Source organism: Spermophilus citellus, assembly GCF_964194105.1.
Source record: "Spermophilus citellus genome assembly, chromosome: 4".
NCBI classification, from domain to species: domain Eukaryota; kingdom Metazoa; phylum Chordata; class Mammalia; order Rodentia; family Sciuridae; genus Spermophilus; species Spermophilus citellus.
Window position 1 is genome coordinate 225,269,936 of NC_138185.1, and position 14,085 is coordinate 225,284,020.

The window sequence follows — 14,085 nt, forward strand, 5'->3', positions numbered from 1 at the left end:
AGGTGGTCATTCAGTTTTCTGAGTACCATCTATTGAAGAGCCTGTACTTTTCCGATTGAAAGGTATTGGCATTCTTATTGAAAATAAATTGGCTATAGATGTTTGCAATTATTTTTAGACTCGAATCTATCCTATGTCAGTAACACACTGCTTTGATTACTGCAGCTTTGTAGCAGTCTTTTTTTAAAATACTTTTACTAGGAATTGAACCAGGGATGCTGTACTGCTGAGCTACATCCCAGCTCTTTTTATTTTTTATCTTGAATCAGGCAGGGTCTGGTTAAATTGCCCAGGCTGGCCTTGAGCTTGAAGTCCTCCTGGTTTAGCCTCCTAAGTAGCTGGGATTACTGCCATACCCATCTATAGTTAAGATTTGAAGCATAAATTTGAAAAGTATTAATCTTCCACTTTGTTGTTTTATTTTCTGTATTTTGCCTGTTTGGTGCCCCTTAAATTTTGTATGAATTGGAGGGTTAGCTGCAAAATAGGTCATTGGGATTTTGATAAGGATTGCATTGAATTCATAAATTGCTTTGGGGAGTTACCATCTTAACATTATTAAGTCTTTTAATCCATGAACATGGGATGTCTTTCCATTTATTTATGTCTTGTTTAATTTCTATTATTTATATTTTGGGGGTGCTCAAGATCAAACCCATGACCTGCTGAGTTACACCCCTGCTTATCTTCTTTAATTTCTTTCAGCAGTATTTTATAGTTTTGGTGAAATCATTCACCTCTTTGAATAAGTTTATTCCCACATATTTATTTGTGTGGGTTTTTTTTTTGTGTGTGTGTGTGTGTAAATGGAATTGTTTTCTTTTTGGATTGTTTATGGCTGGCATATAAAAATATAACTGATTTTTGCTTGTTGGTCTTATGCCCTACAACTGTGCTGAATCCATTTGTTACTTCTAATATTTATTTTTAATAAGTAGCTTTATTTATAGATCTTTATTTTGTGGATTCTATGGAATATTCTTTAAAAAAATTTTTTTTAGTTGTCAGTGAACCTTTATTTTATTTATTCATATGTGGTGCTGAGAATTAAACTCAGTACCTCACATACACTAGGCAAGTTCTCTACCACTGGGTTATAACCCCAGTCCCTGGAATATTTTTTATGTAGAGTCATGTCATCTGATAAAGAGATTATTTCTTCTTTTCCAGTGTGGGTGGATGCCTTTTCCTTCTTTCCTTGCCTGATTATGGGTAGGATGTTCAGTACAGTGGTGAATAACTGTGGTGGAAGTTGGCATCTTTATGTTGTTCCTGGTCTTTGAGGAAGCTTTCAGTGTTTCACTAGTGATTATGAAGTTGGCTGTGTTTTTTTTTGTTGTTTGTTTTTTTTGTAGAAGCCTTTTGTCATTTTAAGGAAGTTCCCTTCTATTCCTAGTCTGCTGGTGGTCTGTTTATTTGTTTGTTTGTTTTGGTGGGGGAGGGTACCAGGGATGCTTAATCACTGAGCTACTTCCCAGCCCATTTAATTTTATTTTGAGGGCTGGGGATGTGGCTCAAGCGGTAGTGCGCTCGCCTGGCATGCGTGCGGCCCGGGTTCGATCCTCAGCACCACATACCAACAAAGATGTTGTGTCCACCGAGAACTAAAAAATAAATATTAAAAATTCTCTCTCTCTCTCTCTCTCCCCTCTCTCTCACTCTCTCTTTAAAAAAAAAAAATTTATTTTGAGACACAGTCTCACTAAATTGATTAGGATTTTGCTAAAATTCCGAGACTGGCCTTGAACTTGTCATTCTCCTGCCTTAGCCTCTTGAGTTGCTGGGATTACAGGTGTGTGCTACTGAATCCTTCCAGTGTTGGGGGTTTTTGAATTAATGATAAAAGGTTGTTAATTTTGTTAAGACCTTTTTGTGACTTAAGATGATCACGTGAGCCAGGTGCAGTGGCATACACCTGTAATTCCAGGCTCAGGAAGTGGAGGCAGGAGTACTCCAAGTTTAAAGCCAACTTCAGCAACTTAGTGAGACCCTCAGCAACTGTCTCAAAACAAAATAAAAGTGAAAAGGTCTGGGGATGTAGCTCAGTGGTAAAGTGGGTTCAATCTGAGAAGAAAAGATTATTTTTTTAATTTAAATTTAATTTTTTTTTTTTTTTTTTTTTTGGTGCTGGGGAGCTGGAGATTGAATCCAGGGCTTTGTGCATGGAAGGTAAGCACTCTACCAAGTGAGCTATATCCCCAGCCAAAAAAAGATTGTTTTTCCTCTTCTATTAATGTGTTGTATTATAGTGATTTTTGTTTGTTGGATTACCTTTACATGATAAATTTCACTTTGTCATGGTATGTAATCCATTTACTGTCCTGCTGGATTGTTTGGCACTGTTCTTGTTGAGGATTTTTGCATTTGTGTTCATAGGGAATATTGATCTGTAATTTTCTTTTCTTATGGTGTCTTTGATTTTAGCATCAAGGTACCACTTTTTGGCTGGGGTGGTGGCACATGCCTGTAATTCCAGTGGCCTGAGAGACTAAGGCAGGAGGATCACAAGTCAAGGCCAGCCTCAGACTTAGTGAGGCTCTAAGGGACTTAGAGACCCTGTCTCAAAATAAAAAATAAAAAGAGCTGGAGATAGGGCTCATTAGTTAAGCAACCTTGGGTTTAATCCCTGGTATGTGTGTGTGTATATGTATGTGTGTGTATGTGTATATATATATCTGTGTATATATATATATGTGTGTATATATATATGTATGTATATATATATATCTCCTGGCACCACATACCAACAAAGATGTTGTGTCCGCTGAAAACTAAAAAATAAATATTAAAATTCTCTCTCTCTCTCACTCTTTCTAAAAAAAGAAAAAAGAAAAAAAAAAAAAAGAAGCTGCAGTGTGTTCTGGGTAGTAACTGTTGAGTGTCAGTGACTTACACCAGAAATCTGCCAGGTCTCCTGGTTCTGAGGGCTGGTTGGGCAGTGCTCACCTGGATGAGACTTCTGTCCATGCACTGTCCGAGGTCATTCAGTGGTGTTCACCTTGTGGCTGGGCTGGGCTGGGCTGGGCTCCAGGGTCTGGGTTGGCTGTACTCACCTGCCTGGGTGGTGGAAAGGCCAGGCTTATGGCTCCTTTCCCCATTTGGTCTTAGGGACTCTGCAGGTGGCTTTCTTGCATGGCTGTGCAGGACTCGGAGTGCATGTTCCAGGAGAGGGAGTGGACGCTGCCTGGCTCTTATGGCCTGAGCTTGGAAATTCGCACAGCGTAGTCCTGCTGAGCTCCATTGGTCAGAGAAGCCACCAAGCCCTGGCAGATTCACTGGGCCTTCCCTCTTGGTATGAGCGCTCAGCTGAGGCCATCCCAATCCACTGGGCTCAGAGTGCCTGGATTCCACAGTGTTCTCAGCATTCCATCAGACCCACTTTTGGAATGGAGGGCTCACCCATTATGTTTTACCTGTTTTCTGTGAGAAAATACATTCTGTGCTCTGAAGGGCAAATTTATGAATAAACTTCTGGAATGTACCCCTTTGTAAAATGGTAATTGCTGTATATTTACTTAATTAGCAGTCATCTTTTATCAATTATTTGTCAAGAATTTTCTAAGTACAACTTTGGGTCCATAGATTTTTCTTTCCTGTTAATTGATTTTAAAAATTACTAGAGGGCTGGGGATGTGGCTCAAGGGGTAGTGCGCTTGCCTGGCTTGTGCGGGGCGCTGGGTTCGATCCTCAGCACCACATAAAAATAAAATAAAAATGATGTGTCCACCGAAAACTAAAAATATAAATATTAAAAAATTCTCTCCTCTCTTTCTCTTTCTCTCTCTTTAAAAAAAAATTACTAGAAACCTTCACTTTGATTTTGAGAAGTATTATGGAGTTTAAGCTTATATTTCTCTCTGTTCCTCTGTCTTAAAAGTTTTATCGAGAAAATATTTGTAAACTTACGTATCCTAAATTTTCTTTTTTTCATCTAGATTCTCTGAGTAAATCCCCTAGAGACTTATTAAAATAAAATGGCTGTTTTTGTGTAAAAATGTGGGGTATTTGACAGTGTTTGCAGAGGTGTGTCTGCATTAGCTCACACACAGATCTCATTTTTCTGTGACCTCTGTCTTCTCAGCCTCTCTCAGCTGTTGGCTGCAACACTATTTGATCAAGAGGAAATGTGATGAGGTCACGGGGCGTGGACTAGGGAATGGATTTAAATAATGAAACAAGAAGTTGGCCTCTTGTGCTGGGGTGAAGGAGGGAGGAGCTGGGCACCCTTTGCCTGCACTTGCAGAGAGCCCAGCATCCCTGGCTGTACAGCCACCCAACCTTGTGTTTCCCAGGAAAGTCACTCCTGGACCTGGTCTTGGGTGCAGAATAGGCATGAATGAAGGACATGAGTTACCTGAAGTATTTGATGGGCAGAACAGTTGACCGCTGTGACTCAAGTGGGAATTGCTGGGAGTCCTGGGTGCTCTGCTGCTCTCCTGTGACTCCTAAGGTCAGGAACTTTGGGTCCACATGGTCTGAGGTCTTTTGCCATATTTTTTGTGAATATTTTGAATAGGGCTGCCTGTTTCTCACTCTGTCCTTTTATTGGAGTTTCATAAATTTGCTGGCTTTTAGCATATCATACGGATAAACTAATTGCTCTGTGTCAGCCTCTGGGCATGACTCTTTCAGTGCCACTTAGGTTTCTCATTCTCTATCATCTTCAGGAATTTCTGTGCCATAATATTGTGACTGGGGTGACCGTGTGGGGTTGACAAGACCTGAGGACTGGGGAGGGGGGTGATAGAGGAGAGGGCAGCAGCCTTTCTCACAGTGGAGGACCTGCCCTTAGGCTCTCTCTTGTGTTCTGGTTCTCATAAACCAGGCCTTCGCTTGACCTAGGATGAACTGACAATGACCCTTTGCCTTTTATTTTGTCCTCAGTTCATAGGAACTGCTTCATGTCCTAGTCACTGCTTGGAGTGAGACATATAGGGTGTCTGCTCACCCTGGGAGAAGCTGTCTGAGCTTGCTTTCTCACGGCTCTGTTCTGTAGAAGGTAGCTGAGGGCTCCTTTCCTCTAGCTTTGACACTTCCCACAGATCCCTGCATCTCTGAATGCTGCAGTGCTAGGTGCATGTGCATCTGTGTGAGCAGAGGCTGGAGAGTAGGGGCAGTGGGGCCAATGGCCTCCTCCCTCCCCCGGTCCGACAGCAGAGGGACAAGAGTTGAGGAGGAGCCTGGGACCAGTGGCCCAGCCCCCTGTCTTTGAGACCTTGGACAAATCATTTGATCTCCTTGAAACCCTCATTTCCTTGCATGGTAGATATGGAGAACAGTGTCATGATGATTGTAAAAAAACAACAATGACCTCACCATAGATGAATTTGCCATAGAAATGAAAAATGGTACAGAAGGGTAAAGGAACCTGTGTTTTTCAGCCCAGAAAAGAGAAGTCTGGATGTGTCCACATTTACTAGTTGAGAATGTATTTGTCTATTATGTGGTTGCCTAAGCTTAGGTGCTCTGTATATTTTTGTGTTTGTGCTAAATATATAAAGAAAAACAACATTTAAATGAGCCATGACAAAATGCAGTTTAGTTCAGCAAATCCTGTAAAGTACTTCATGTTGTTAAAGTGCTGTACACATACATGTATGTGAAGTGTGTGCACATACTATGCTGGATGAGATACTGTGATCTCTAGAAACCCAGACTACTAATTTCAATCTGGAACATTGTGCTTTATGAAGGAGATGATAGAACAGAAATAAGAAGGGCAAATTACAGGATGAGTAAGTTGGTACACTAATACTAAGGTCAGAATAGGAGTTTGGCTCAGATTACATGAGGAATTTTACCAAATGAGCTTCCCCAGAGAACTAGTGTTAGGGCGGTAACTGGGCTACTAAAGAGGGCCTGGCAGAACTGAGCTATATCCCCAGCCCTTTCTTTTTCTTTTCTGAGGCAGAGTTTTGCTAAATTTCTGAGACTGACCTGTAACTTGGGATCCTCCTGCCTCAGTTTCCGGAGTTGCTAGGATTATAGGCAAGTGCTATGCCCACCTGGCTCCATTTAATGGTGTTGTACCAGTGATTCTGAATCCTGGGTACGCTACTATCAGAAATAACCATATAAATTGGAGGCCATCCCAGACCATTTCTGTTAGCTAAGACCCCAGAAATGCAGATTTAATAGCACGCTTGCTCTCTCTTTTTGATACTGGGGCGTGAACCCAGTGATGCTTTGCCACTCAGCTTTTTTTTTTTTTTTTTTTTTAATTTTGAGACAGAGTCTCACTGTCTTGCTAAGTAAGAGCTTCAGGAAGATTACAATGCTTGGCCCGGGCCAGAGCCTCTGGTATAGGCAAGATACACATTTCTTTGATGCCTGGAAGTACAGAGTCTCAGTCCCTGTGATTCACCATTGTCTCTGGGAGGTTTCCAGGTGACTGCTGCATTCACTCAGCATTGGAAGCGCTGCACAGGCTTTGCGGGAGGTCAAGCCCTGTGTCCCTTCCTCCTAGCTTGCACACAAGCTTGGGGAAGTCACTGACTTGGCGAGCCTGGGACCCTGGCTTATTAAATGAGTATGAAATGTAGGCACCCAGTTCTTTAGCCACAGTTCTTCCCCCTCCCCCCTCTCCCCGGGATGGGGGTGGGGCAGCGGGCAGCGATACTGGGGATTGAGCCCCAGGGGCACTTGGCCACTGAGCCACATCCCCAGCCCTGTTTTGTATTTTATTTAGAGACAAGGTCTCACTGAGTTGCTTAGCGCCTTGCCGTTTTTGAAGCTGGCTTTAAACTCCTGATCCTCCTGCCTCAGCCTCTTGAGCTGGGATTATAGGTGTGCTTCACCACACCAGGCGATAATAATAATAATAATAATAATAATAATAATTATTATTATTATTATTCCCCTCCCCCTCCTTCTTCTCCTCCTCCTCCTCCTTCTCCTCCTCCTCCTTCTTCTCCTCCTCCTCCTCCTTTTTCTTCATGGATGGATGCTATATCTTTATTTTATTTATTGATTTTTATGCGGTGCTGAGGATTTCACCCAGTGCCTCACATGCTGGGCAAGTGCTCTGCCACTGAGCTACACTCCTTGCCCCCTTAGCCACAATTCTGAAACCTAGCATCTCTTAGCCCAGAGTGGCTTGATCTGAACCTGGGTGAGGCTGTTGGCAGCTTTCTCCCACGTACTGTAAGCGGTTTCACTGCAGACTGTCAGTTACTTGTGTTACTGCAGACTACCTGGAGTGTTGTACAGCACACAGTAAGTACCACATTTCCTTTCTAGAATCTAAAAAGTTCTCATTATGAAACACAAGTGGCCTTGGTTTTGGATCAGGGGCTGTGGAGCTCGCTGTAGATGCCAACGTGCAGATAGGCTGGTGTGTATCATGAGAATGTCAGTATGCACATGGGATCCAGCCTTTTGTGTGTCCGTACTTTCCCTGCCCAGTCTTCTGCCTTCCCAGTGCCTGTATATTGGTATGCCAGGCTTTATCTTTATTCTTCAGATAATTGGGTGTTTTCCGTATCAGAAGTGAGTTGTACCTACAAATGGGCTCCTTCCATTCCCCTGTGCAGGACATCGGGCAAGATGTTGCAGGAGTGTAGGTGTGTGATGGCATGGTCTCAGCCAGCACAGAACCTGGTAACGGGTTCCAGAGGGAGCACATAGGCATGGGAGGCCTTTTTTAAGAAAACAGTGACCAGTGGCTGGGCTGTAACTCCATGGTGGGATGCCCACCTGGTTGTGTGTGATGCTTGAGGCCTGGGGTTTAATTCCCAACACTGCCAAAAGAGAAGGAAAGAAAAAAGCCTTCTTAATAACAAGGTACAGAAGTATATGAGGTGGTGGCTTGATAGAGGAGGTAGGATTTTTGTAGCCCATGAAAGGATCCTTAGAGTTAAAGGTGGTTGGAATGCTGGCCCTCACTTCTTGTCATCATTTTCCTTTCCATTTGTATGAGGCATGCTGGGGAGGCCCAGAGAAGACAGTGTGGTGTGGTAGTTGGCATCTAGAACTGCTTCTCTGGGTTCTCAGCCTCTCTCCTTCCTTTGTGAGCATCTGTTGATCTCTGCATGTGACACGGTTCTTGCCTTTGAGGAGGTGATCCTGAGAAGTTGGCTAAAAATAATGGAGTGAAAATTTGGAGAAAGAATAGGGTTTACTTGTGCATGTCTTTACCAATGTTCCCCACTCTCACCCCTTACTGATTTTTCTTTTTTGGTATTGGGGACTAAACCTAGGGGCACTTAATTACTGAGCCACATCACCAGCACTTTTTATTTTTTCATTTTGAGATAGGGTCTCTCTGAATTGCTTAGGGCCTCACTAAGTTGCTTGAACTTGTGATCTTCCTGCCTCAGCCTCCCAAGCCTCTGGGATTCACTGATTATTCTTTATGAAGATTTGGAATCTTCAGTTCTCTGGTGTATTCAGATTCCTTTTGCTTCATGTCTCATCTTGGCCAAGAAAAAATTTAAATTTTCCATTGAGTAGAAAATAATCATCCATATGTCCCAAACTTCCTATTGTGTGCCTTCCTGGTGGCAGAGGGAGTAGACACATGATCTTACTCTCACAGGACAGAGAATATAACATTGTGAGGTAGCTTTTTTTTTTTTAATATTTATTTTTTTGGTTGTAGATGGACACAGTACTTTTATTTTTATGTGATGCTGAGGATCAAACCCAGTGCCTCACACATGCTAGGTGAGTGCTGTACCTCTGAGCACAACCCAGCCGTTTGTTCTTGATACACAGTGTTGTGGTCTCTGTTATCTAAAATCCATATGAATTTCACAGTCTGATATATAATATGTATTCTAATGTTACAGACCTCTGATAATCTTCGGGTACTGAAACTGACCCTCCAGGACCAGAAAAAGTACTATTTATCCATGTGGCTCCCTTCTATCCCACCAATCTGACAAACACCAAGAAAGATTTTGACCTTCCTAGGGCACAGAAGATTGTTGCTTCTTTAATCTCTTAATTACTTGTCTTCAGTTTCTTTTCCGTTTTGGCCCTTAGGGAAGTATTTGCTCTCCTTGCATATTTATTGCCCTTTGGTTTAGATAATTTAGATAATTGGCAACTAGTTTTGCTCTCATTAGCATAAGTTTTGATCCAGTACTGTATCACCAGTCCCATGGAGTGGGGTTTGAAAGACCAAGAGATGCACCAGGTACTTACTTGCTTAGATGGAGGATAGGTGAGTTGAAGTTCCAAACGCTCTGGTAAACTGATGTGGACATCTGATACTAAAGATTCTGAAGTGATTTAAACTGTGTTTATTTTTAGTTTGGGTACTGGGGGTTGAACCTAGGGGCACTTAACCACATCCCCAGCTCTTTTTTTTTTTTTTTTTCAAAGAGAGAGAGAATTTTATTTTTAATATTTATTTTTTAGTTCTCGGTGGACACAACATCTTTGTTGGTATGTGGTGCTGAGGATCGAACCCGGGCCGCATGCATGCCAGGCGAGCGCGCTACCGCTTGAGCCACATCCCCAGCCCATCCCCAGCTCTTTTTATTTTTTTTTATTTTGAGACAGGGTCTCAGTAAGTTGCTTAAGGCCTCACTGAGTTGCTGAGGCTGGCCTGGAACTTGCCATCCTCTTGCCTTAGCCTTCAGAGTTGCTGGGATTGCAGGCATGGGCCACCATGCCTGGCTAAAGTGTGCACGTTATTGACTCTTCTGAGAGAGTGGTATTCATGAAAACAATGACAGGTAGAAGAGACTTGAGATCTTTAGAATTAAAAACATTTTTAAACAGTAAAATGAACAGGGGGACCTGGGAGATTAGAGAGCCAAGGACAGAAGCCCAGATGGCCATCAAACTCATCTGAATAAACTTTCTTAAGATTCTAGTATTTACAGCAAAACTTTGGTTAACAGAATGGGAATTTTTGAGTAGTGCCATTAGAGAAATAAAATAATTTTCCAAGTGTGGTTCCCAAATTCCCCAAGTTTATGTCTTTAACCTGTACTTCTCTTTGAGCTTTGGTATTGGACTGTGTATTTATTTAATTACTATTGATCGAGCCTTGGTATGTGTCGAGCACCACCCTAAGTGCCAGAGCATTCAGGAAGCCATTCGCGTAGCTCCCCACTGTCATGAAGCTTGGGTTCCAAGACAGGGCTACTCAGGAAACCACCTGCTGATTCCAGAAGAATTGAGAGGATTGGTGAGGCTGGGCCAGGTCAGGAGTGGAACATTGCACATAGGTGGTCTGAGAGGAGCTGGTTGACCACAATCTATTGGGGAAGGAGGTGACCAGGCCGAGTAGCCACCTGGGTTTCCACTTGATCTTGCCCTAGAACTCTTGTTTTCTCCCCACCCCCAACCAGTTGCCTCACAGCGGGTCCCTGGTGCTCAGCCTTGTGTCTTCCACCTCCTTGGTCCCCAGCCCAGGCCCACCCTCTTACTGATGTTGGTGCCCACCTAGTCTCTTCACTTTACTCCATCCCTGTTTATTCCCTTTGGTCCAGAAAGCTGGGTCTACCCAGGGCCACATTCCTGCCTGCCCTGCCTGGAGCTTCACCCCTCTAGGAGTCCTGCTGCCCAGTTTCCTACAGGTTCCCCTCAGGCCCCCAGTCCTGCATCCCTTTCTGTTAGCCTCTTCAGAGGAGAAACCTCTCACCTGGGCAGCCTTTGGTGTGGAAGGGGAGTGCTTGTTTCACAGGGACCCACCCTCCTTCCCGCAGAGCTGGGGTTTTTGTGTAGGGGATTTTTGTGTCAGTTATTTTTTCCTCGCCTTTTGGAGTATGAAAAGAACTGAGGCTTAGTGGCAAGGGTGGGGCAGTGACTGCACCTCCTGTGAATCCTCCATCCCAAAGCTGGCCCATAGTGCACCCTGTTTTCAGAGAACATAGGAGTGCTGCATGGCCGTTAGAAAGCTTTTAAAAAGAGCAAGGTGAGTTAGCTGGCCCCTCGCACTACAGAAGAGGAAACGGAGGTCCCGAGGCAGGCACTGTGTTGGCAGCGTCACTCCAGCAAGCGGGTGAGCACTGGCCAGCATCAGGGCAGTGTGTGTGCCTGCTAGCCCAGCTGCCAGCCCCTGGGTGTCAGAGACTCATGAGGTCTCCTGTGTCGAAGGGAATACAGGCCAGCATGCAGTGCTGCGTTGTTTGGGCAGGATGGGGGCACCAAGGGTCCCTTTGGCCTTGTCTCTTGTTCACCACTGGCTCATTCTGAAGCATCCATAAATTTCCCAAGTGGAAAGTGAAAGGAGGAGAAGCTAGTCAGGTGTTAGAGGGGACCTCCGAGGGAAAGAACTGTCTGAGACATTATTTAAGATGACTTGCTGGTGACAGAAACTTCCAAATTAGTCTAAGAGGTGGGTGCTGGGTGGAGATCCATTTTAGAAGAAGCAAGGAGCTGGAGATATAGAAGATGCATTTTCCTTCTAAGGGAAAATACATCCTGAATCTAATGGCTGATTGTATTACTAGAAAAATTTTAATCTTAATTTTGATCATTTTGAGCTTGTTGATGAGATTGGCTTTAAAAAAAATCTAGGAACTGAATGTATGCCAAATGAGGATTATTTTTAAGCTTTATAAATAATCTTTGACACCATAGTACTTTAAAAACCATGTGAGCAAGACAGACCTTTGTAGGAAACCCTCAGTTTCAAAGCTTGGAAGTTCATCTAGTTGAAATTAAACTGAGTAGGTTCACGCCAGGGGACTCCAGGCTGTCTTGAGGTGTCCCAGAAGCACCTCAGAGGTCTTAAGTAAGCACTTTAACATTTAACATGCACCATTGAAAAACCATCCATTTAAAAGATCGAAGGATGGAGAACTCTGTATTAGTATTATTTATAGGTGATATTGTGGTAGAAATTTTTCTTGCCTTCAAAGAACACATACTCCCTGAGGCAGGGCAGGACAGACATGCAGGTGAAGGGTCAGACGAGGCCGAGGAGGCAGGAGGCAGAGTAGCATTATTAGTAATTCTGCTGGTAACAGGCAGAAATGTCATCAAATGAGATGTGGAGTTCCGCGTGGGAGTAATGGTGTCCAACATGGGTTGGTGATCTGGTTCTTATGTTTTTAAAGGATTGTAAAAATAAGCAAAGAAAATATGTGACAAATACCATATGTGACTCATGAAGTCTGAGGTATTTACTATCTAGCCCTTTACAGAAAAAGTCTGCCAAGGGGGCTGGGGATGTGGCTCAGTGGTAGAGCGCTCACTAGCACGGTGAGACCCTGGGTTCGATCCTCAGCACCACATAAAGATAAATAAAATAAAGGTATTGTGTCCAACTACAACTAAAAAATAAAATATTTTTTAAAAAGAAAAAGAAAAAGTCTGCCAACTCTTGGCTTAAAGGATCAGGGAATACTATGAAAACGAAGCCCCTAATGTTTGATCAGGAGTTCTACAAAATGCCTGGGGGGCAGGGAGGACAGACACTATTCATCAGAGGAGGTGCAGTGGCCTGTGGCAGTGGGGAGGAAGGGTATCCATCGTGGCCCATCTGGGTGCCACTGTGTTTGAACTCAGTTGTGGAGTGGCAAACCGCCAGATGCTTCGGGCACAAGAGTATCGATATCAAAAATAGAGTCAGTTCTGGGACAGGAAATAGGATTCACCTTTTTTTTTTTTTCCACCCCTGTTGATCCTGGGGATTGAACCCAGGATGCTCTACCACTGAGCCACATCCTCAGCCCTTGTAGTTTTCATTTTGAGACCCTAGGCAACTTAGCGTCTCACTCCCAAGTTGCTGGGATGACAGGCATGGCCACTGCATGCGGCCAGCTTTCGGGCTGTTTTGTGTTTTTTCCCCCCTTCTGTTTTTCTGAGACAGGCTCTCCTGAATTTGTAAGGTAGTTTTTCAAAAGCAATTGAATTGCTTAACAGGCCTTGACTCTTGTAGATTCAGAGTTCCTGGATTAGGGCTAAAGACTTGCTGATGTGCTTATGCTAGTTGTTCACATTTTCTAATCAGCAGCAGACAGTTTTAGAGTCCTAGTGATCTCACAAATTGAGGACTTCAGAAAATGCTGAGCAAGGAGACATTCTTGCTTTAGTCTGTGTCTGTGCTTGGGCTGCTCACCCTTGCCTGGAGAATGTCAGGGTAGGGCCTATCTCAGAATTGGCCTTCCTGGGTGTGGGCATGTTCTTTCAAGGGAACCCTGACTCTGGTGGACAGTCTGGATCCAAGTGACCACCCCTGAGGGCAGAACTTTTACAGTCATTTACTGCAAGAGGTAATGAGGTCTGTCTTGCTGGGTGTGGTGGTGCACACCTGTAATTCCAGCAACTTGGAGGCTTCCCGATAGCCACAAGACCCCATCCCAGGATTAAATGTCCTGGAAGTGTGTGTGTGTGTGTGAGTGAGTGTGTGTGTGTGTGTGTGAGTGTGTGTGTGTGTGAGAGAGAGAGAGAGAGAGTCTTCATTTTCTTTTCTTTTTTAAAAAATATTTATTTTTTAGTGTAGTTGGACACAATACCTTTATTTATTTATTTTTATGAGGTGCTGAGGATCGAACCCAGGGCCCTACACTTGCTAGGCGAGTGCTTTACTGCTGCCCAATGTCTTTTCAGAAAAAAATCTAATACGTTCTAATAGAAAATGCAGATATTTTCTTTTTCTCACCATTGTCATGTCATTTGACTCTTTTGGGGAGACACAGTATTAGGAATTTTTACAAAAATGGGAACACACTTAAATGATTTTTAATTTTAAAACCACCTTTTTAAATTAAAAAAACAATATCCACTCAGTTATAGGAAAAACTTTTTATTAGGCAAATCCACAGATGATAGAAACAGTACTTAAAGTCATTCCCACCCAGATGTTCCTCACCATCCACAGAGGACTGGTTCCAGGACCCTCTCAGAGACCAGAGTGCGTAGATACTCAGGTCCCTGGTCTGGGATGAGACAGTGTGTACATAGAGCCTGCCTACATCCTCCCCAAACAGCATCCTGTGCACCTGACTCCCTGGCTCACTTGGACACCTGATGCAGGGTAAATGCTGCTAATCAGGTGTTACATATGCTTTATTGCTCAGGAACTAACGACAAGGAAAAAGGTCTACATATTCAGTATAGATGGTTGAATCTTTGGATGTGGGACATGCAAATATAGAGGGCTGACTGTACCAGATTGCCATC

General features: G+C 43.5%; 1 protein-coding gene across 7 annotated transcripts in view; it reads left to right on the plus strand.

Moving 5' to 3' along the window:
• Positions 1-14,085, plus strand: part of TRAF3 (TNF receptor associated factor 3) — a 116,896-nt gene that overhangs the window by 12,409 nt on the left and 90,402 nt on the right. For 2 of the 7 annotated variants that reach the window (XM_081293368.1, XM_081293367.1), the window contains exon 3: positions 2,136-2,169. The exons of the other annotated variants lie outside the window; for them this stretch is intronic. The gene's annotated coding sequence lies outside the window, so the exon portion shown is untranslated. The remainder of the gene's footprint in view (positions 1-2,135; positions 2,170-14,085) is intronic. 7 annotated transcript variants of the gene reach the window in all.